This window comes from Rhinoderma darwinii, chromosome 6, assembly GCF_050947455.1.
Source record: "Rhinoderma darwinii isolate aRhiDar2 chromosome 6, aRhiDar2.hap1, whole genome shotgun sequence".
In the NCBI taxonomy this organism is placed as follows: Eukaryota; Metazoa; Chordata; class Amphibia; order Anura; family Rhinodermatidae; genus Rhinoderma; species Rhinoderma darwinii.
In genome coordinates, this window is record NC_134692.1 from 58,527,098 (window position 1) to 58,549,750 (window position 22,653).

Here is a 22,653-nt window from a genome sequence, read left to right on the forward strand (position 1 = left end):
TTTATTGGGATCTCGTGGGTACTGCCGCTGTACCCACAAGATCAGTAGCACAACTATTATACATAGCCTTGGTCCTTCTGCAAAGCAGTTAACTCCTTAACGCCGAAGGACGGATATATCCGTCCTCAGCAGCTGCTAGTTCGCGCAGGAGGACGGATTTATCCATCCTGTGATGGCGCGGGTACTGAGACTGTACCCACGCGATCAGCGGCAGGAGCACGGCTGTTATACACAGCCTGGCTCCTGCTGCAACAGCCGGAATCGAAGCGCGCTCCGATTCCGGCAGTTTAACCCATTAAATGCCGCTGTCAATAGTGACAGCGGCATCTAATGTGTTTGACAGAGGGAGGGAGCTCCCTCTGTCACCCGATCGGCGCCCCCGCAAACAAATCGCGGGTCGCCGTCGGGTTTCCATGACAGCCGGGGGTCTAACAAAGACCCCCAGGTCTGTCTTCAGCAACTGCCTGTTAGGCGATGCCGGAGGCATGACCTAACAGGTTGCCTGTCAGTTTTACACTGACAGGCAATAATGCTTTGGTATACTAAGTATACCAAAGCATTATATATGCGATCAGCAGATCGCATAGTGAAGTCCCCTGGTGGGACTTTTTAAAAAAATGTCAATCAGTTAAATAAAGTTTGTGGAAAAAAAATAATAATAATTACAGTCAAAATCAACTAAAACTACTTTTTTTGCCCAAAAAGTGGTTTTATTCAGTAAAAGTGTCAAAACAAATCACACATACACATATATGGTATCCCCGCGATCGTAACAACTTGACCAATAAAATGAACACATTAATTAAACCGCCGGATGAACGGCGTCCAAAAAAAACGCAAAAAACAACGCCAAAATTCTCTCTTTTCTCCCATTCCCCCCATAAAAAATAAAATAAAAGTTAATCTATAAGTCCTATGTACCCCAAAATAGTACTAATGAAAACGACACATTGGCCCGCAAAAATCAAGCCCACATACGGCCACATCGACGGAAAAATAAAAAAATGACGGCTCTTGGAACGCGGCGATGCAAAAACAAGTCATTTTTTTCTAAATGGCTTTTTATTGTGCAAACGTAGGAAAACATATAAAACCTTTACATATTTGGTATTCCCGTAATCGTGCCGACCCATAGAATAAAATTAACATGTTATTTACGCTGCATAGTAAACGGCGTAAATTTATAACGTGAAAATTAATGCTGGAATAGCTGCTTATTTTCAATTCTCTCCTAAAATAAAGTTAATAAAAGTTAATCAATATATTGTAAGCATCTAAAAATGGTACAATTACAAAATACAACTCGTCCCGCAAAAAACAAGCCCTTATACGGCTATGTCGACGGAATAAAAAAAAAGTTACGACTCTTGGAATGCGACCATGAAAAAACAAAAAATAATCCTTGGTCATTAACGTGCAAAATGGCCCGGTCATTAAGGGGTTAAACCTCTTTGATGGTGTGGTCAATAGCAAACGCACCATCTGAGTTGTTTGACAGAGGAAGGGGGCTACCTCTGTCAGCCCATGGGCAGACAATAATGCTTTGGAATACTAAGCATTATACAAGCGATCAAAGGATCGCTGCTTCATGTCCCCTAGTGGGACAAAAAAATATATAAATGTAGTTTAATACAGTTTTATAAAAATTAAACAGTACCCCCAGTACCAGTTATAAATTGAACCCTTTTTTTTATATTTTCTTTTTAAATGGTCCACCATTTAAAAAAAAATGTAATAAATAAATTACATGTCAGATAGCGCCGCAATCAAAACGACCCGTAGAACAAACATCTCTTATTAGTTATGCCACATTCTAAGCCTTAAAAAAAAAATTTTTAAATTCTCCGTAATTGCGGACCCTAATATTGTTCGCAATTACGGATCCATTCAGTTCTATTGGCCGCGGACACCTTTCCGTATCGCTACAGATGTGTGTCCGTGCCGTAGAAATGTTCCGAAAATTATGGAACATGTCTGTTCTTTTGCATTTTACGGGCCGTGCATGGGGCCTCAGTCATTAAGGCCTAAACAGGCCTCGTCAAATGGTTAATCTCAGGGTAACCTCGGGGTTAATTGTGTAATTTTTATAATGACAACACCAGCATACTTCTATTTAAAAAAGAATTAGGTATGGCTCTGTTCACCCTGGCATCATGGGTTGTTACAAGATCCATAACAGATTGGATAAATCCATTTTGATCAGTTTTGCAAAAAAAATCTGCCAAATCCAAAAGATCACCATTTTTTTTTTTACTCGGCAGAATTGTGCAGCAGACTGCGCTATTCTACCAGACAAAAAACTGTGAAAACCTCCAGAATTGGTGTTTTTTTGGTCACCTCGCCTCCCCAGAAAAAAAATGGAATAAAAAGTGATCAAAAGGTCTAATGTACCCCAAAATGGTACCAATACTACAGCTTGCCCCACAAAAAAACAAGCCCTCACACAGGTTCATGGGTCTGAATTTAACAAATTGTTTTTATTGTGTAAAACATAAAAAACTGAATAAATTTGGTATCGCCGTAATCGGAATGACCTGCAAAAATAGTAAACATGTCAATGTCAAAACCAAAAACAACAGAAGAATTGCTGTTTTATTTTCCACCCCACAAAATTGTTTTTTAAAACTTTTTTCAATACTCCTATATTGTACACTAAAACATACAACTTGTTCCTCAAAAAAAAGCCCTCATATGGCTGTATAAATGGAAAAATAAAAAAAGTTTGACTTCTGGAAGGTGGGGAAAAAAAAACAAATTAAAACTGGCTGCATCCGGAAGTTGTTAACTTGTTGCCGACACAGGATGAGAATATTCGTCCTGAGTGGCGGGTACTTGGCGCATTAGGACGAATATTCTCGTCCGGTGTGACAGCCAGTGTACACGCGCCATGATAAGCGGGGCAACGGCTGTAATTGCTGTAATACATAATAGATATATGCTGGTACATTAAAGTTAAAAAACAAAAATTAAAAATCCTAATGTTAAATAAAAAAAACATTTGTAAAAAATATAAACAGAAATACAATAAATTTTGTTGCAATAAATAAACTTTTCAAAATATAAGTCCCAAAACCTGAAATAATATACACATATTTGGTATCAACACGTCTGTAACAACCTGTACAATAAATGTATAACGTTATTTAAGATGATCGGTGTATAGTGTAAAAAAAGAAAAAAGAAAAGAAGACTGCAGTGTTACTGCTTTTTTTTTTTCTAAATTTTTGCCAAAATAAAAAACTATATAAGTTAAACGATAATGTGAATGTACCAAAAAACAGCACCTTCACAAATTACAACTCGTCCCGCAAAAAACAAGGTCCCATACAGCAACGTCGGACAAAAAATGTGAGCGCCGGGATGCAAAGAGGGAAATATAAAAACATAGTTCGGTCCTCAATGCCAAAATTGGAGAGGGTCCTTAAAGAGACTCTGTCACCACATTATAAGTGCCCTGTCTCCTACATAAGGAGATGGGCGCTGTAATGTAGGTGACAGTAATGCTTTTTATTTAAAAAAACGATCTATTTTCACAAAGTTAGGAGCGATTTTGGTTTATGCTAATTAGCTTTCTTAATGCCCAAGTGGGCGTATTTTTACTTTCGACCAAGTGGGCGTTGTACAGAGGAGTGCATGACGCTGACCAATCGGCATCATGCACTCCTCTCCATTCATTTACACTGCACTAGCGATATAGTTATATCACTATGTGCAGCTACATACACAAAGCCTAACATTACTACAGTGTCCTGATAATGAATACACATGACCATCCAGCCTGGACGTCATGTGTACTCAGAATCCTGACACTTCTGAGTCTTTTTTGTGAGATTCCGGCAAGTGAAACAAAATCTCGTTTAGCTCCGTAATCTCGCGAGATTTCGTTTCACTCGCCGGAATCTCACAAAAAAGATTCAGAAGTGTCAGGATTCTGAGTACACATGACGTCCATGCTGGATGGTCATGTGTATTCATTATCAGGACACTGTAGTAATGTTAGGGCTTGTGTATGTAGCTGCACATAGTGATATAACTATATCGCTAGTGCAGTGTAAATGAATGGAGAGGAGTGCATGATGCCGATTGGTCAGCGTCATGCACTCCTCTGTACAACGCCCACTTGGTCGAAAGTAAAAATACGCCCACTTGGGCATTAAGAAAGTGCATTAGCATAAACCTAAATCGCTCCTAACGTGAAAATAGATGTTTTTTTTAAATAAAAAGCATTACTGTCACCTACATTACAGCGCCGATCTCCTTATATAGGAGATAGGGCACTTATAATGTGGTGACAGAGTCTCTTTAAAGGGAACCTGTCACCAGCATTTCACCTATCGAACTTTACTTGTCCCTCACTGGCCCCTGCTATCAAAAGTTCATTGCCGTTATCCCCTCTCCTAAACTCCTCCTCTAACTGTAAATAACGGTCTGCCAACATTTTGCGCCTTTTATCGTAATAATCCGGTGTCACTTTATGCGCACACCCCAGAAGAGGACATCAATACACAAACGTGGGATTTTGTGTGCTGGGGGAAGGCGAGGAGTTGTCAATCAAAAGTAAGGAGGCGGGGAAAACTCGGAAAGACTTCAGGAATGAAGATATGACTTTTTTCAAATGATGATTTGACTCTTTTCAAACGAAGATGTGACTCTTTTCTGCTCATTAGCATACAGCGCGGGAACACTAAAAATCTGAATACTAAAACTACAGAGCCGACTAAGAAGACAATTATAGGTTATATAGAAATGATTTTTCACCCACTTCCACCAGGTAGTGCTGGTTTAATAGATGAAATGCTGGTGACAGGTTCCCTTTAACCCCTTAAGGACGCAGCCTAGTTTGGGCCTTAAGGCTCAGAGCCCATTTTTCAAATCTGACATATTTCACTTTATGTGGTAATAACGTCGGAATGCTTAAACCTATCCAAGCGATTCTGAGACTGTTTTCTCGTGACACTTTGGGCTTCATGTTCGTGGTAAAATTTGGTCGATATATTCAGTCTTTATTTGTGAAAAATTGCAAAATTTAGAGAAAATTTACAAAAAATAGCATTTTTCAGAATTTAAATGCATCTGCTTGAAAAACAGACGGTTATACCACCCAAAATAGTTACTAGTTCACATTTCCCATATGTCTACTTAAGATTGGCATCGTTTTTTGAACATTATTTTATTTTTCTTGGACGTTACAAGGCTTAGAACATAAACAGCAATTTCTCATATTTTTAAGAAAATTTCAAAAGCCTTTTTTTGAAGGTACCAGTTCAGTTCTGAAGTGGATTTGAGGGGCCTATGTATTAGAAACCCCCATAAAACACCCCATTTTAAAAACTAGACCCCTCAAAGTATTCAAAACAGCATATAGAAAGTTTTTTAACCATTCAGGCATTTCACAGGAATTAAAGCAAAGTGGAAATGAAATTTGCAAATTTCATTTTTTCTGCCGAATTTCAAATTTATTAAATTTTTTTCTGTAACAGAGAAGGTTTTACCAGAGAAATACTACTAAATATGTATTGTCCAGATTCTGCAGTTTTTAGAAATGTCCCACATGTGGCCCTACTGCGCTCGTGGACTAAAACACAAGCCCTAGAAGCAAAGAAGCACCTAGTGCATTTTAAGGCCTCTTTTTTATTAGAATATATTTTAGGCAGCATGCCAGGTTTGAAGAGGTGTTGAGGTATCAAAACAATGAAAACCCACCAGAAGTGACCCCATTTTGGAAACTACACCCCTCAAGGAATTCATTTATGGTTTTTGTTATCATTTTGACCGCAGAGTTTTTTCACAGCACCTATTTGAATTGGGCTGTGAAATGAAAAAAATGATATTTTTTCCAATAACATGTCATTTTTGATCAAAATTTCTTATTTTCACAGGGAACAACATACCCCATTTTGTTGCCCAATTTGTCCTTAGTGCGGCAATACCCCATTTGTGGTGATAAACTGCCGTTTGGGCCCATGGGAGGGCTCAGAAGGAAAGGACCACCATTTGGCCTACTGGAGCTTTTCTGGTGCTAAGTCATGTATGCAGAAGCCCCTGAGGTACCAGTAGAGTTGAAACCCCCGAGAAGTGACCCCATTTTAAAAACGACACCTCTTAAGACATTCATCTAGAGGTGTAGTGAGCATTTTGACCCCACAGGTACTGTGTAAAAGATAATGCGCAGCAGATGGTGCAGAGTGAGATTTGCAATTTTATATATATATATGGCATGTCAGTGTCCGATATAGTGTGCCCAGCATGCGCCACCGGAGATATACACCCCTTAAATTGTAATGTGGGTTATCCTGGGTACGGCAATACCCTACATGTGGCTGTTATCAGCTGCCTGGCCATACGGCAGGGCTCAGAAGGGAAAGATGAGGGGGATAAGCTGTGCGGAGTGCATCAGGGTAAATTAAAAATCAAGGGATGTATGATACATTTTAAAACAATCTTTTATACAGAGCCCTGGTTTTTCGGGACACGTGTCACATTGGTATATTGTGTTCTTCCTTATCCCCCTCTTATAGCAGACTCTGCTCCTCTTTTGACTCTTTCCCTTTCCACCGGTTTGGGGAACTTCTCTTGGAAAGTGTTGCCCTGGTACGATGCGTGTGGCCTCGCTTCCAGAAGTACTGGGTGCCCCCCCTTCCTGGTCCCTAAAGATTAGATCTTGAAATTCCAGGAAAGTTCCCCTCTGGCCTGCACATCGACGTAGCACGTACGCATTGTACAAAGTCATCTGTATGATGTGCCCGGCCAGCTTCTTATACCACACCGCATGGCGCTGTAGGGCTTCAGGACTTGATTTGACAAGTCCTTCCCTCCCATGTACCTATTGTAGTCCAGGATGCAGTCTGGTTTGGGGGTGGCCTTTCCTTCATATATCCTAAATCTGTAGGTATACCCGGATCCACTCTCGCACAGCTTATACATCTTCACGCCATACCTTGCCCTCTTACCCGGCAGGTACTGGCGGAATTGAACCCTCCCTTTAAAATGTACCAGGGACTCATCAATAGAAATACACTTCTCGGGGGTGTATGCTGGGAAAACCGGGCACTGAAACGGTCTAATAGGGGTCTCCATTTATACAAACGGTCAAAACTGGGGTCATCTCGGGGTGGGCACGGCTCATTATCAGTATAATGTAAGAAGCGAAGTATTGCCTCATTTATTTATTTTTTTAGGTTCCAGTTCAGTTCTGAAGTTGCTTTGAGGGGCCCATATATTAGAAACCCCTATCAAACACCCCATTTTAGAAACTAGACCCCTCAAAGTATTCACAACAGCATTTAGAAAGTTTATGAACACTTTAGGTGTTTCACAGAAATTTAGAGCAAAGTAGAGGTGAAATTTACTTTTCTTTTTTTGTCAGAAAATCCTCTTTATACCATTTTTTTTATAACACAATTGGATTTATCAGAGAAACGCAACTTAATACTTATTGCGCAGATTCTGCAGTTTTGAGAAATACCCCACATGTGGCCCTAGTGCGGTAATGGACTGAAGCACCGGCCTCCGAAGCAAAGGAGCACCCAGTGGATTTTGAGCCCTCTTTTTTTATTAGGCACCATGTCCGGTTTGAAGAGGTCTTGTGGTGCCAAAACAGTGGAAACCCCCCAAAAGTGACCCCAATTTGGAAACTAGACCCCTTGAGGAATCCATTGTAGTTTTCTTGGGGTGCATGCAACTTTTTGATCAGTTTTTATTCTATTTTTAGGTGGCGTGGTGACTAAAAAACCGCAATTCTACTATTGTTTTTTTGTTCTATTTTTTTCACAGCGTTCACCGTGCGCTATAAATGACATATTCACTTTATTCTGCGGGGCGATACGATTACGGCGATACCAGATGTTTATAGTTTTTTTATGTCTTATGGCGTTTGCACAATAAAATACGTTTTGTAATAAATCATTTACTTTTTGTGTTACCTTATTCTAAGAGCCAGAACTTTTTTATTTTTCCTTCAAAAAAGCCGTGCGAGGACTTATTTTTTGCGTAACGAACTGTAGTTTCGATCAGTACCATTTTTAGGTACATGCGACTTTTTGATCTCTTTTTATTCCATTTTTTAGGCGGTCAAGTGACCAAAGAATTGTGATTGTGGTTCGGTTTATTATTTTTTTTTTTTACGGCGTTCACCGCGCGGGATAAATAACGAAATAATTTTGTAGTTCAGGCCGTTACGGACGCGGCGATACCAATTATGTATAGTTTATTTGTTTATTTATTTATTTATTTTAATAATAAAGACTGACAAGGGAAAAAGGGTGTTTTTTACTTTTATTACTTTTAAAACTTTTATTTTCTTATTTTTACACAACTTTTTTTTACTTTTTTTTAACTTTTTTACTTTGTCCCATTAGGGGACTTGAGGGCAGGAGGCCCTGATCGCTATTCTAATACACTGCACTACATACGTAGTGCAGTGTATTAGAACTGTCAGCTACTCACTGACAGCAAGCATAGTGGGTCCTGACTCTGTCAGGACCCACTAGGCTTCCGTCTATGGCATAGCCGGACGCCATTTTTTGGTGTCCGGTTGCCATAGTCACCATCGCCGGCCGCTATCGTGTAGCAGGCCGGCGATGGCGGATTAACCCCTAAGAAGCCGCGATCGCTATTGAACGCGGCTTCTGAGGGGTTAAATCTGCAGGGACCACCGCGATCGGTCCCGGCACATTGAGCAGTGATAGTCTGCTGTCGGAAACAGCAGCTATCACAGCTCATGCACGCCCCTCGCGCGAACGGCGCCGTGTTTACTCCATGACATACTATTATGTCATGGAGCGCGAACGATGCACTTACCATGACATAATAGTATGTCCTGGAGCGTTAAGGGGTTAAGGGCTTAATGCATACCTCTCATTCAATTGCAATAGCCGGCTTAAGGGACAAAGAAGATTTCTGATCTTTAACAAGATATATTACAAAGTTCAGTATCTTTGCATATACTATTTATTTCTGCAAAAAATAATTTAAACAATTGTTACGTACGTTTTAAATCTACCTACATAAATGTATGTTAAAGCCCCTACAGCAGTGTTTCCCAGCCAAGCTTGTTTAGAAATTGATTTGGGGGTCCTCTGGAAGACAGTGAGGGCTGGCATTTTTACAGTAAGGGCTTATTCAGACGAACGTAAAATACGCGCGTGCAACGCGCGTGATTTTCACGTGCGTTGCCCGTAGCTATATTAGACAATGGGGCCGTGCAGACATGGCAGCGTTTTTTGCGCAGCGTTGCTCCGTTGCAAAAAACTCACGACATGTCCGTTGATTCAGCGTTTTCAACGCATCACGCACCCATTGAAGTCAATGGGTGCGTGAAAACCACGCATGTCGCACGGAAGCACTTCCGTGCGAACTGCGTGTTTGCGCAACAGCTGTCAAAAGGATGAATGTAAACAGAAAAGCACCACGTGCTTTTCTGTTTCCGAACATCCAAACGGAGTGTCTTTGCGATTAGCGAACCCCGACAACCGAAGCTAACTTCACCGGGTTCGGCCAAACTAGTTTTGGCCGAACCCGGCAAAAAAATTTCCGGTCCGCGACGTCGGGAGACATTCACTGTGCATGGTGCTGAAAGAGTTAAACTGTTTCAGCACCATGGACAGTGACTACCGATCACAATATACATGAACCTGTAAAAAAACCCGAAGTTCTAACTTACCGATTACTCCTGTCTCCTTCCTGCAGTCCGACCTCCCAGGATGACACTTCAGTTCAAGTGACAGCTCCAGCCAATCACAGGCCAAGCACAGGCTGCAGCCAATCACAGGCTGCAGCGGTCACTTGGACTGCCGCATCATCCAGGGAGGTGGGGCCCGATGTCAAGAGAGGCGCGTCACCAAGGACGCGTCACCAAGGACGCGTCACCAAGGCAACGGCCGGGAAGTTCTCGGTAAGTAGGAACTTTATCTTTTTTTTAACAGGTTTTTCGCTGTTGTGTTCGGCATTCACTGTCGAGGGTGCTGAAAGATTTAGCTCTTTCAGCACCTTGGACAGTGACGGGCGTTGACAAGCCTCATCTCTATGATGCCGGCTGCGCGAAAATCACGCAGCCGCGCATCAGACACGGATGACACACGCAGCTGTCAAATAGTGTTTGCGCGCGCAAAACGCTGCGTTGTTTGCGCGCGCAAAAACGCAACGCTCGTGTGAATCCGGCCTTAGGATGGAGTAGTTGTAGAGGTTCACAGGAAGGTAACATGTTTTTCAGGTGTTTCCCATGTTAAAAAGTTTGGTTGCCACTGGAGCGGTTTCAGCGTCTAAACCTCCATCAAAATCAATGGGTGGAAGAAACAATCCTAAGGGAATTTTGACAAAAACCTCCATGTGACCCTTATTATTACACATTGTATAGTATGATGCTGCTGCATTTTTAGAAAAAAAAAAGATTATGCTTTTTGTGATAATGCTGGATTTTCTGATTTGAGCTTTTACAGGACCTGATAATCTGTGGTAAAAGTAAACTTCTGCCTACAGAAGTACAGGGATGTTGCAATTTATTTATTTTTTGACAGCATATACCAACCATCATAAATTATTCTGTACATTTATTGTACAGGTTGTTACGGATGTGACTATGCCAAATTTGTGTATATTATTTATGTTTTGGGAGTTATTTTTAATAAAATTTATTATAAAAATATTGTTTTTTTTAAATTAATTTTACTTTATTTTTTTTAAACCTGTTGAGGAATATTTCATTTTGATTTTGAGTTTTTAACTATAATGTACTAACTTATGTACAGACATATATCAATATATCTGTACGTTAGCCTGTGTGCTAACGGAAAGGAATATGATCAGACAGCCCTGGGGTCCTTCACTGGACCCTGGGATATTTTCCATACAAGGTAAGGGCCCCAATCACGTCACAGGAATTCCCTGTGATGCAATCAATAGGGGGGTCCTCCTCTCAATGTCTTCCTTTGAATGCTGCGATCAGCGTTGATTGCGGCATTCAAAGGGTGGAATGGCGGAAATCCGAGGTTCCACTGACCTCAGCCAATAAAAAGGAGCCGTGACTGTGTATTACAGCTGTTGCTCTGCTTCTTATCACATGGGCATGATCAGCATGACAAGTATGCTTGGATATGCCAAATGCCTGTCTCTCCGGACGAGCATAGTCCTCAAGAGGTTAAAAGTATAATTTATCGTTGGTGAAAATGTATCCTCCACACATAAAAATTTCTATGGTTTATTGAAGTGTAAGGCCTTATGCACACGACCGTAGTGGTGTGCACGGCCGTGATTTGCGGCTCGGACTGCCGCGGAGTGTCACCCGCGAGCCGCCCGCAAATCACGGGCCGCACACATGGCCGCGTGCAATCATTCTATGAGCCTGGACCGTAAAACACGGCCGTAATAAGACATGTCCTCTCTTTTTGCGGTCCAGGCTCTTGGGCAATGCGCAGATCGAGGAAACCATGGTCTTGTGCATGGGCCCATAGAAATGAATGGGACCGCAGTTGACCCGCAGATTTGCAGGTGAATTGCGACCGCAAAAACATGTTCGTGTGCATGGGGCCTAACATGTAAATAGTTGTCCTCCCACTTGTTCCTTCTATACTATATTACTAGTATGCTCAAACACTATATGCAAGAAATATTGTTTATAGTAACACGACAGCTTGTACTCGTAACCTTTTAATGTACCTTTAGGTTGTGGTGGACAGCAGCATATAATTATATTTCTATATTGCATAAACATTAATATACTGAAGAGAACATACCGAAGTCAGGTGTCTCAGTCCTCGGCTCACTGCCCTTTTGTACGTAAAAAAAAATGATTTGGTGCTTTAATCATTAATTTGTTTCTTTTTTGCTCACACTGTGCACATCCTCCCAGCCTGAACCAACATGTGGTTTCTTTTCTGTCTTCCTCTTGGGAGGTTCGCTGTCACTCACTGGGATATAACTGAGCCAGGCCACCAGAATTCAATGCACCCCAGACGACAGATGGCCTCGGCTTTCACACTGACCTTCATGCTGGCTGTGTTTATAGCTCCATCACCTCCTTCCCCAGCCCTGCACCTCTGAGACAGTTGGTCTCTCAAAGCAGCTGCTTGCAATGCATTTGGATTCATCTGCATCCCCAGGGCTGTAAACACAACCCCAGCAGCACATTCTGTAGCATTTCCAAACAGGACTGTTTGTCCAATATCAATGTGCAAACCAGGATTTCACATATCGTGCAGCCAGCTTTAAAATATTGCACTAAATCTCACTCATAGTTAACCTGCTCATTACCAAGGAATACAATAACTGATTGTAAGTAGAGGGAATCGAACACATTAGCTTGTTCCCAGTTTTAACCCAATCCTTGCCTATTGATTGGGGATTATATAATATAGTTCCATACCTCATATTGGGGGATGCAAGTTTAAATGTTGTATGGGAGATAGCTATGCCTTTAGAAAACCATCTTTTTTTGTATGAGCTTATACAAAGCAACCTTCATCAATCCAGAATTTTAAGCCAAACCTGCCAACTGCTGGTTATTCTGTGTACAGAATTCTACATGGTGGCTTTTTTTCCGGCTGGTCTACAGTTGTCTTTGCTTGAGATTATCATCACAGGAATTAAGTGGCAGCATTTTGCCCCCTCCTCTCTCCATAGAAGTAAAATGCAGGTTTGGTCAAGCGGAGTAGGTGGATCGGTGGTCATAACGGTAGGCCAAACAACTTCCTGTTGGCAGATAGTTATTTTATGCCTATGGTCAGCTTTAGGGTATGCTCACATGGAGTTTTTTGCAGGCAGAAAATTCTGCCTCAACATTCCGTTTAGAATTTTGAGGCAGATTTTGATCTGCCTGCACACCGTTTGCCACGTTTTTCGCTGGGTTTTTTCGCCCGCGTCCATGGAAGGTCAGAGAAGTAAACGCCCGAAGATAAGGCATGTCGCTTCTTTTACCCGCGAGATGGTTTTTCCGCTCGCCCGAAAAAAACGACACTGCCTCCCATTGAAATCAATGGGAGACATTTTCGGACGTTATTTGGCGGTGTGGTTTCCGCGTTAAAGAACGTGGCAAAAAACTCTGTGAACTGGGCCTTAGTCTTCAATTGGCATAGTCAGCCTCATTTGTCTTGGGACAAAAAATATTTTATAGTAGATACTCTTGTGTGCATAAGTAGTAGTATGGTTAGATAGGGACATATGTATTGTTGAGTATTTATATATCATGTCTCTTTTATGTCAATAATAAATAATAGCATTCTATAATATACACAGAGAATAGAGACTATAAACTAAGCCTTCTTGCTGCCATGTAATGCATCAGGCTCCAGAAATGTAACAGCTAAGAACTAATTTGTATTGTATAGCCTGATATCTAAATTCCTATTATGGTACATGATAGTTTGTATTGTGCTGCGACTGAGCAATTCTATTCTATGGTGTGCACAATCTCCAGCAGAATGAATGCTGTGTGAGTTATCGATATCTTTTGTTACTGGCTGGAATGTGGTAGCCAGGGTGCTGTCTATGTAAGATAACCAGCTTTTTTTTTTTATCTCATAAGAACATAAAAGAGACAGAATCCTCACATAACATCATATACTTCCACAAAAGTTACAAATGACCCTTATCACTGTTGAAAGTATAGAAACATTTGTCGGATCAGACTAGGTGCCCAGGTGTAAAATGTCGATGCTTGACATTGAAGTTGAGGGTAAAGCATATTATATGTAATGTGTATAGGGAAATGCATGAAATACATAAGGCTCAGATGCAACCATATAGGTATTGGTTTAATATACATCTTGTTTCTAAAGTGAGCTTTCCAGTGGAATTAAAATAAATAGATATAAATTTTTCAGTTATCTTTCCGTTATCTTGTTCTATTAAGTTTTTTCCTAGTAATATCTCTTTCTGGAAAAGCTGGAGGATAGGCAATGTTTCAGTTTTGAATAGCTCAAATGCATTAATTCTACAGGTGATTTTTTTTTTTCACTTTAAAGGCTATGCACAGCTTTAAAAAAAATGTTTTTGTTTTATAAATAAAAACCTGTATCAGTGTGTTTAGAGCAACTTTCTAATTATGTTTTAGTAAAAATGTGAACTTTTTGAGATACAGCTGCTTTGTATCCTTTATACGGAGCAGCTGTATCTAGCGCTGAGACCTTTTATCTGTCAGGTCAGCGGGACTGGGGTTTGGGGACAGCGTGTCCGGTGTGTCTCTGACACACAGGATTGAACTGTTAACGATCACATCTAAGTTGATAACTAAGATGTGATCGATAACTGGTGGGTCCTGTGTGCAATGTCACTGAACCCGTCAGTCCCACTGACCCGACGGATTCATTCCTCTGTATACAAGCAGCTGTATCTGAAAAAGTAAAAATAATTTTGAATAAAAAGTAGTTACAAAGTTGCACCAATCATACTGATACACATTTTTATATTAAAAAATGAAGATTTTTTTTTTTTCACGGGTTTACATAGCCTTTAAGTTTTATTAAAGTGACACGGTTGCCCAATTTACTCAGTTTGTCACATGCTTCAGTATTAGTGGTCCCCAATAAGAGGGGGGTGGTATCACATGGTATTACCTCTGTGTCATCCATGTGCCTTTGTCCTTATGGATAAGTCCCTTTGCCCAGTGTCTGTGACAAGGCAAAGTGATTTTGTGATGACAGAAAGTTGAAGGCAATTCCATTTATTATTTTCTTGATGAGCACAGTTCTCGTGTAAATAATCTAAAGGGGGGTATTTGGCTGAAAGCATGGACACCTGGGGCACTATTCTGTAAAGTGTTTTATGAAGACAGATTGGTGCTGTCTGAACGACTCGGACAAGCATAATAATTGAAGCCGAGTGTTGTCTTTGTCTGACATTTCCTCTGCACTGCAACAGAGCCAAAGTGACATATTGTGGTAGTAATGGGCTGTGGTGGCATATCATGCCATCTCTCTATCCAGAGGCTTCTGCCAGTCCAATGGGTGAAATTGTTTTAGTAGGAAACAGAATATTTCTCAGTGTGAAATTTGCTTTCAGACTTCTTCATTTGCATGAACTTTTATGTCCTAAACCATTGGAGAACCATCTTCTGGAGAGCTAAGGATATGCATTTCAGGTTGGCAGGTACTTCGGAAAGAAATTGCACAGAACAATGAATGTCTGTATTAAGAATGCAGATTATTTATTGCAAAATATAAAGATCCTATCATTTGGCCACTTGCTTCTCATTGTCAGGAGGTATTTCATTTACTCTTTGTTGCTATGCAATGGCTAGTTAAGGGCCCATTCAGGATGCTTAGCAGCATATGGTAAGGTGGAGGTTACTGAGCCATGAGTGACTTTTGATAAAAAAACAAACAAAAAGCCATCTTTCATGATTAAGCTATATTGTCTACAGCAGTGGCATTTCTAAAGTGACAGGCAAACAAATGAGCAGATGCAGATCACGTGGCTCCAATAGCAGCCACATTTATGGTGTGCTTTCCACATTGTTTTTGTCATAGGTCTATTACAAATACAATAGTCTTCACAATTAAACAAGGCTAGTGTGAGCAACAAAGTATGAATGCATATTTGAAACTGGTTTAAACATTGGTCTAAAACACATAACCAAGAGAAAACCATAGATCCTAAGGGTCTAATTTTAATTTTAGTGGATTCACATGGCTATATTTCAGTTAGTGTCTCTTGTAGGGTTATGTAGATAAACACATCTCTTAGGAAATGTGTAGAAAAAAATATTGACTTTAACGATGAAAAAAGATCTTTTGCCTCTATTTATAGTGCTACAAGTAGATAAAATTCTTACAATAGAGATTACTGCTCTCATACCAGTCCTTGTGGCACCCTTGGGGCAGTTTGCACCCTCTTTCATTTCTATATATGTCCCCCTGAATAAGGTCGAAGGGGCATTGGGTACCCTCCTACTCCATTAAGATGGCTGTATTACAGAATAACAGGACTATCTGAGAAAAGGTTCTGAGAAAAGTTTTGACTGGAGAACCTTGAACCTCCTACAATACTTTTATTACTTCCTGTAGTTGTAATGTCCTCAAATAATAATATTACCACATTAAGTTAAATGCAGTCATTATTGCAGGCAGCACTCCTATTCTTTGTACTGTAATGTGTACATGAGGAGTAACCCTGTTTCTGGTCGTTGCACAGTGCATTCGGAATTTCTTCAGACACTTTTTTCACACTTTATGTTGAGGCCTTGTGCTAAAATAAAAATAAAAAATCACGTTTTCCCCCATCATTCTGCATGCAATACCTCATAATGACAAAGTGAAAACAGAATTTTTAATTTTTTTTGCAAATTTATTAAAAATTAAAAACGAACATTTTGCATAGACATAAGTATTCAGACCGTTTTGCTATGATACTTGAAGTTTAGATCTGGGGCCTCCCATTTCTCTAGATCATCTTTGAAATGTTTCTACACCTTGGTTGGAGTCCACTTGTGGTAAATTCATTTGATTGGACATGATTTGGAAAGACACACCCCTGGTCTATATAAAGTCTCACAGCTGACAATGCATATCAGAGCAAAAACCAAGCCATGAGGAGGAATGAACTGCATGTAGAGAGACCGGATTGTGCGGAGGCACAGATCTGGAGAGGGGTACAAACTTGTTTTTGCGTCGCTGAAAGTTCCAGAAAGCACAGTGGCCTCCATATTTCTTAAATGAAAGACGTTTGTAACAACAAGGACTCTTCCTAGAGCTGCCAGCAACACTAAACTTCGTAATCTGGGGAGAAGAGCCTTGGTATGAGAGGTGACCAAGAACCCAATGGTCACTCTAGCTGAGCTATAAAGATCCTCTGTACAGATGGGAGAAACTTCATTATAGCCAACCATCACTGCAGCACTCCACCAATCTGGGCTTTATGGCAGAGTGGCCAGAAAAAAAGCACCTAAAGTGAGAAACAAGATTCTGTGGTCTGATGAAACAAAGATTTAACTTTTTGGCCTCAATTCTAAGCGTTATGTGTCGAAATCAGGCGCTACTCGTCACCAGCCGAATACCATCCCTACAGTGAAGCATGGTGGTGGCAGCATCATGCTGTGAGGGTGTTTTTCAGCAGCTGGAACAGGGAGTCTGGTCAGGGTTGAGGAAAAGATGAATGGAGCAAAGTACAGAGATCTTCTTAATGAAAACCTTATCCAGAGTGCTGTGGACCTCAGACTGGGCCGAAGGTTCACCTTTCAACAAGACAATGACCCTAAGCACACAGCCAAGACAACATAGGAGTGGCTTAGGTACTGTAAATGTCCTTGAATGGCTCAGCCAGAGCCCTGACTTTAACCCAAACAAACATCTCTGTAGAGACCTGAAAATGGCTGTTCACCGACGGTTCTCATCCAAATTGACAGAGCTTGAGAGTATCTGCTAAGAAGAATGGCAAAAAATCCCAAATCCAAGTCTGCAAACTGTGTGACATCCTACCAAAGTAGACTGGAGGCTGTTATCGCTGACAAAGATGCTTCATCTAAATACTTAGTAAAGGGTCTGAATACTTATGTCAATGCAATATTTGAGTTTTTCGTTTTCAATAAATTAGCAAAGATTACTAACATTCTTTTTTCTCCATGTCGTTATGGGGTGTTGAGTGCAGAATGATGGGGAAAAAACTTGATTTTTGTTTGTTTTAGTACAAGCTCTCAACATAACAAAGTGTGAAGAAATTGAAAGGGTCTGAAGACTTTACAAATGCATTGGATATGGCATTATTACATGGAAAATCTCATATTTGTGAATTGCAGATAATGCCGTTTTGTGGGAGGTGCTTAAGTTCAATATGGCGGCTTAACTGCTCAAATGGCTTCTTATGTGTTTTTCTTTTTTTGTCTGTTCTTGCATTCTGGTTGATATTCTGAGACCTTTTTTTCCCATGCAGACATGATGACTAATGTAAAAACTATTAATGGATGATTTATCTATTATTTGAACACTTACATACATTCTTGTATTAGATGTTCTGTGTAATTTGACACACAACATTTAACAGTCTTGAAGGTTCCTTGACAAAGAATGACCTTGATCTTCGGTTTCATGTTAAAAATGTCTACGTAAGATTCTTATGTCTGAGAAAAAACAGAGTGTAAGAACCTGACACGAGCAAAAAAGGAATCTGATTTCCATGCATCAGTTTGTCAGGAACCACGTTCACATTTGTTTTAGTGCTGAACGCTTTGAATTCCTTAAATCCGGTTTGGAGGTTGTCAGCACATTTCTTTTGTTGTCTGATTAGATGATCACACACGCATCTGGAGTTGGTTAAGTTTAAAATCATTGGTTTCTTACCCTTTGGAACCTCTTGCCTGGCATTTTGGTAGGACAGAAATATGGCAACTTTTAAGAAGGAGTGCACATTCCTTCCCTATCCACTATAAAGGAATACAGCTGACGGAAAACTGTCAGCGTCAAAAATGTGTGCAATGTGTCTGTCATCTCTGAAATACAAGTCCCCAGTGGTTCTCCTCTTCATAGCAACATGGAATGTTAACTGCCATTTCTAAAGGAGTATGTTACATTTACTTGTGTTATTCAGGAACAGGCTGTTTTCTGACTGACATCATCAGGATAAAGTGGTCAAAACAATTGACATATTTGTTAGTATAAATACCTACAGGGCCGGCTTGTTTCTTAAAACAATGTATATACAGGACAGTATGGTTATGTATAGCTTTTGTTAAAGAGGACCAGTCACCTCTCCTGACAAGTATTTGTTTAGTAAATACTTGTAGTCCCCATAAAGTAACAATTCTGGAGGATCACTGCATTTTGCCATTCCCCTATGAAATGTATGAATATATTGACAACTAGATGTTACCATTGGGGGTTGTCCCTACACATTCTGACAATGCCCAATCAGTGCTGATAGAGGCAGACTATGTAGGGACACAAATTTCTTGGAGGAATAACAGAGGAATTTGAAATCAAACCAACAACAGAGCCTCACCTAAATCGAACGCTTTTTTAATTTTTCAGCTGGGTTCCTCCTTTGTAGCAAAAATCACTTTATTCAATGTATGCAAACTAGTTTTTTTGAGCACCTGAAGTTTTCTTCCGGGTGTAGTGTGACGTAATCGGCGGATGCGCAGTACAGCTAATTAGCCGGGTGAAACTTCAGATGTACTGCTTATGCGCCGATTCGGAAGCAGAGGCACGGGCTTGTCCAAGAGAATATGGGGTCAGGCGTTAATACGGCTTTTACACTGCTTAGCACCTGTCAATCAAAGAAGAAAGGGAGGCAGAGAGGGATGGACTGGGGATAGAAGCCAGATCGGTGTGGAGCAATGAATCCCAAAAAAATCCCAAAAAATGTTCTAAATATAATAATGCCAGAAAGAAAACAATCTGATAATATTGGCCCTCTTAAAGAGGAGTATGGGAATATAATTGTAAAGGACAAAGAGAGGGCTGAGATATTAAAGGGGTTATCCGACGGCCGGTACAAAAAATAAAAAAATCCACTAAACGTCTATAACAGTGACCTGCACTGTAATTCTATTATTTTCGTCGTAAAAATTAAATCAATATGTTCCTGCCATTAGATCCATATCGCTGCTCATACATTGTAAGACTTCCTAGTTCTAGGCGAGACTGCACGCTGTTCTTCTGATGTTTTCCTACATGTCCCATGATGCTTTTCTGTCCTCTTTGCACAGTTATCGCTGCCCATCAAATCCCTCTGCCCATCGTCCTGTATTGTTTTACCCCTAGTCCGCTTACAGTTTCCCACATCACAGTCTTCCAACTCACTTCCTCTACTAAATATACTGCGCTTCTTTCAGCGTTTCGCTGCAGCTACTAAACTTGAACATGTCAGGTAAAAATATAAATGGTAAGCCGTGCCTTATATAATAAAATAATATTCTCATTCGTAGCGGTATGGAGCATGGGCAAATTCGATAGGGGGAGTCACTAAGTCAATTAGACCCTTTGCAGGTTCAATGCTATATTGATGCAAAGGGCTGTGCATCAGCGCCAGCCCCTTGCGGTCACATGTTGAATGATGCGCAGACACCGAGTGAAGTAGGAAGAACTTCAAGGTCACATGTAGCGGTGTCGGCGCGTCATCAAGAATCATAAAACTACTGAATAAGTGGATCACGTTACCGCTGTAGCGAATGGCTTGATCATCCAAAAATGAAAAAGCAAGTATATTGACGAGTATTTATATGTAGTGAATAACTGTTTTAGAGTATGTTTATGTTGTCTGGATAACCCCTAGTATTTTTAACAAGTACTTTTGCTCTGTGTTTACTGATTAGATATTAGCAGGCTTACAGAACAGAGTGCCCTGGGGTCCTTTCTTGGTCCCCAGGGCTGACTGCAAAGTGTTCCTCCAGTCACCGATGCGATCAAAGAGGGAAGTCCCCTTTGACAATTCCGCAGTCATGGACCACAGCGATCAAAGGGTTAAACAGCTGGGATCAGAGTTTCCTCAGATACCAGCTACTGTATATTCAGTAGGCTCCACTAAGAACAGGTGCTGTGAGTAACAGCTCCTGCCTAAAAATGAGCACATACTGGAGCACTCATAAGCCTTTTCTACAGCTACATCAAAAGATGGCGATATAGACTCCGGACCTGCACTGCTTGTCGTGAATAAACAGTGGGCGGTTTAGAATGGGTTGAAGGGGTTTTCCAGTCCCTAAAATTGATGGCCTATCCTCAGGATAGGCTACTAATAGCTGATGGGTCGGGCTCCGACTCACGGGACCCCAGCCGATCAGCTGCTTTGAAGGGGTTCAGCGCTTGTACGAGCGCTGCTTCACCTTCATTTCTACTTGCTCACGGTGAATCGTCGACACAGATGTATCAGTGATTCACATTATTGCAGCCTTCTCCCATTGTAGTGAATGGGAGAAAAAGGCTGCAGATTCACAGTGAGCAAGTAGAAATGAAGGGGAAGCAGCACTCATACGAGCGCAGAACCCCCTTCAAAGCAGCTGATTGGCGGGGGTACCAGGAGTCCGACACCGACCCATCAGCTATTGATGGCCTATCCTGGGGATAGGCCATCAAATTTTAGGGATTGGAAAACCCCTTTAAGTCACAGTATATATCCATGCATCTAAAGTAGTACTATCAGGATCAGACCACTAATCGGAAATACTGTGTATGTAAAGCCATGTTGCAGAATAAATAAGAGGAAATAAACAACTATATAAAAATGAAAGAAAATCTCTAACGGATTTCCTTGTTTCTTGGGACCCATTGCTAAAGTTCTCCATTAAAGTTTTGATACAATATGATTAGGCTAGGCATATATCATGTATCACATTGGTTGGCATGTTTATAGCAGATGATTTGAAATGAATATATGGCCAGTTATGTAAACAAAATATTCTGTTTACTGAGGCTTTTATTACTGTGTGGAGAAGCAAAATGCTTAGAGTCATCTTATACTCTAGTGTTTCTGTAATCACATATGTGCTTGCATATAACATTTACAAACTGACATGACACGGTTTAACAAAGTGAGTACAAAATATATGCCATAAATGTCTGAGATTGGATTAACCTTATAAGGCCCTGTTCACATCAGGCTATGGCCTTCCATTTGGCATATACGCCAGGAAAAACTCTCAACGTATACCTTCCAATGGAGGGCTGCAATGTATCCTACTGTATAGGCATACAGTTGGATACGTCATCTATAGTTCTCTATTGTTAAAAAAAGGTATTCGTTTTTTTTTACTGTATACCGTTGTATGTAATTGTGTAGTCTACTGAACTATTCTATACCTTTTCTTTTGTGGTATACCGTCGTTTATCGGCCCAACGGAGGCCAAAGGTCACTCTTTTGGCCTCCTTTGGATTAATGGAGCCCTTTGGTATGCCAGGAGATTTTACCGGCGTGCATGCAAAGCGTTCTTTACTAACCTGATTTGAACAGGTCCTATGTTGTAAACTATTGTATTTTTCTACATTATAATCTTATAGAGAATGTAAATACACAATTGTAAGTAGTTTAATAAATAGTTGCACGTGTTGTTTCCACACTTATTCTCTTGCCAGACTGAAAATGCCATTTTGAGCTGATTAAAACTATTGTGCAATTTCTGACAATCAGGAAATTACATGATTGTGTCGATCTCAAAAAAAAGAAATTGACAGCTGTTTATTGATGTCTTTAACAAAATGTTTATTCGTCAATTCACGTTCTGTATTTCCTTTGTTTCAATGATGAGCTGCGAAGAGCAATAGGCATTTCTAAACCAAAAAGACAAATGAAAATAAAGAATAAAATTAAAAGCCACTGTGTCATTATTTCATCCCACAGAGCGAGTATGCGAAATTATCCAAATGGATAGAGTAGTGTGTGCCAGTGAAGTAAGTCTGAACACATAATCCGATCAATCTAAATTGAGTTAGCGTGCATGCAGTAGGCAGAAACAGGTGGAAATTAGTTTATCTGCGGCACTGTTTTTTTTTTACTCTATATAAGCTTTGAACAGTGCTGGATAAACAAGTTTCCAAACTGCATTAGATTCCGGACTTTCTTTTTTGTATTTACAGCTGGGTAAGAAACAGGATTATGGAGACACATCGCTTTATTTCAACTATAGAGCATCTGTCTTTTTATGTTTTTCATAAGGTACACCACTAAAAATTTCTTAACACATGGTGCAGCGGACTGCATCTTAATTTCATCTTGCGTTTTTTTTTTTTACACAGCAAA

At 40.4% G+C, this 22,653-nt stretch overlaps 1 protein-coding gene across 3 annotated transcripts in view; it reads left to right on the forward strand.

Annotated features, from left to right (window-relative positions):
• The window catches only part of PARD3B (par-3 family cell polarity regulator beta), a 1,147,141-nt gene that overhangs the window by 263,051 nt on the left and 861,437 nt on the right, over positions 1-22,653 (forward strand). The gene's annotated exons all lie outside the window — the stretch shown is intronic.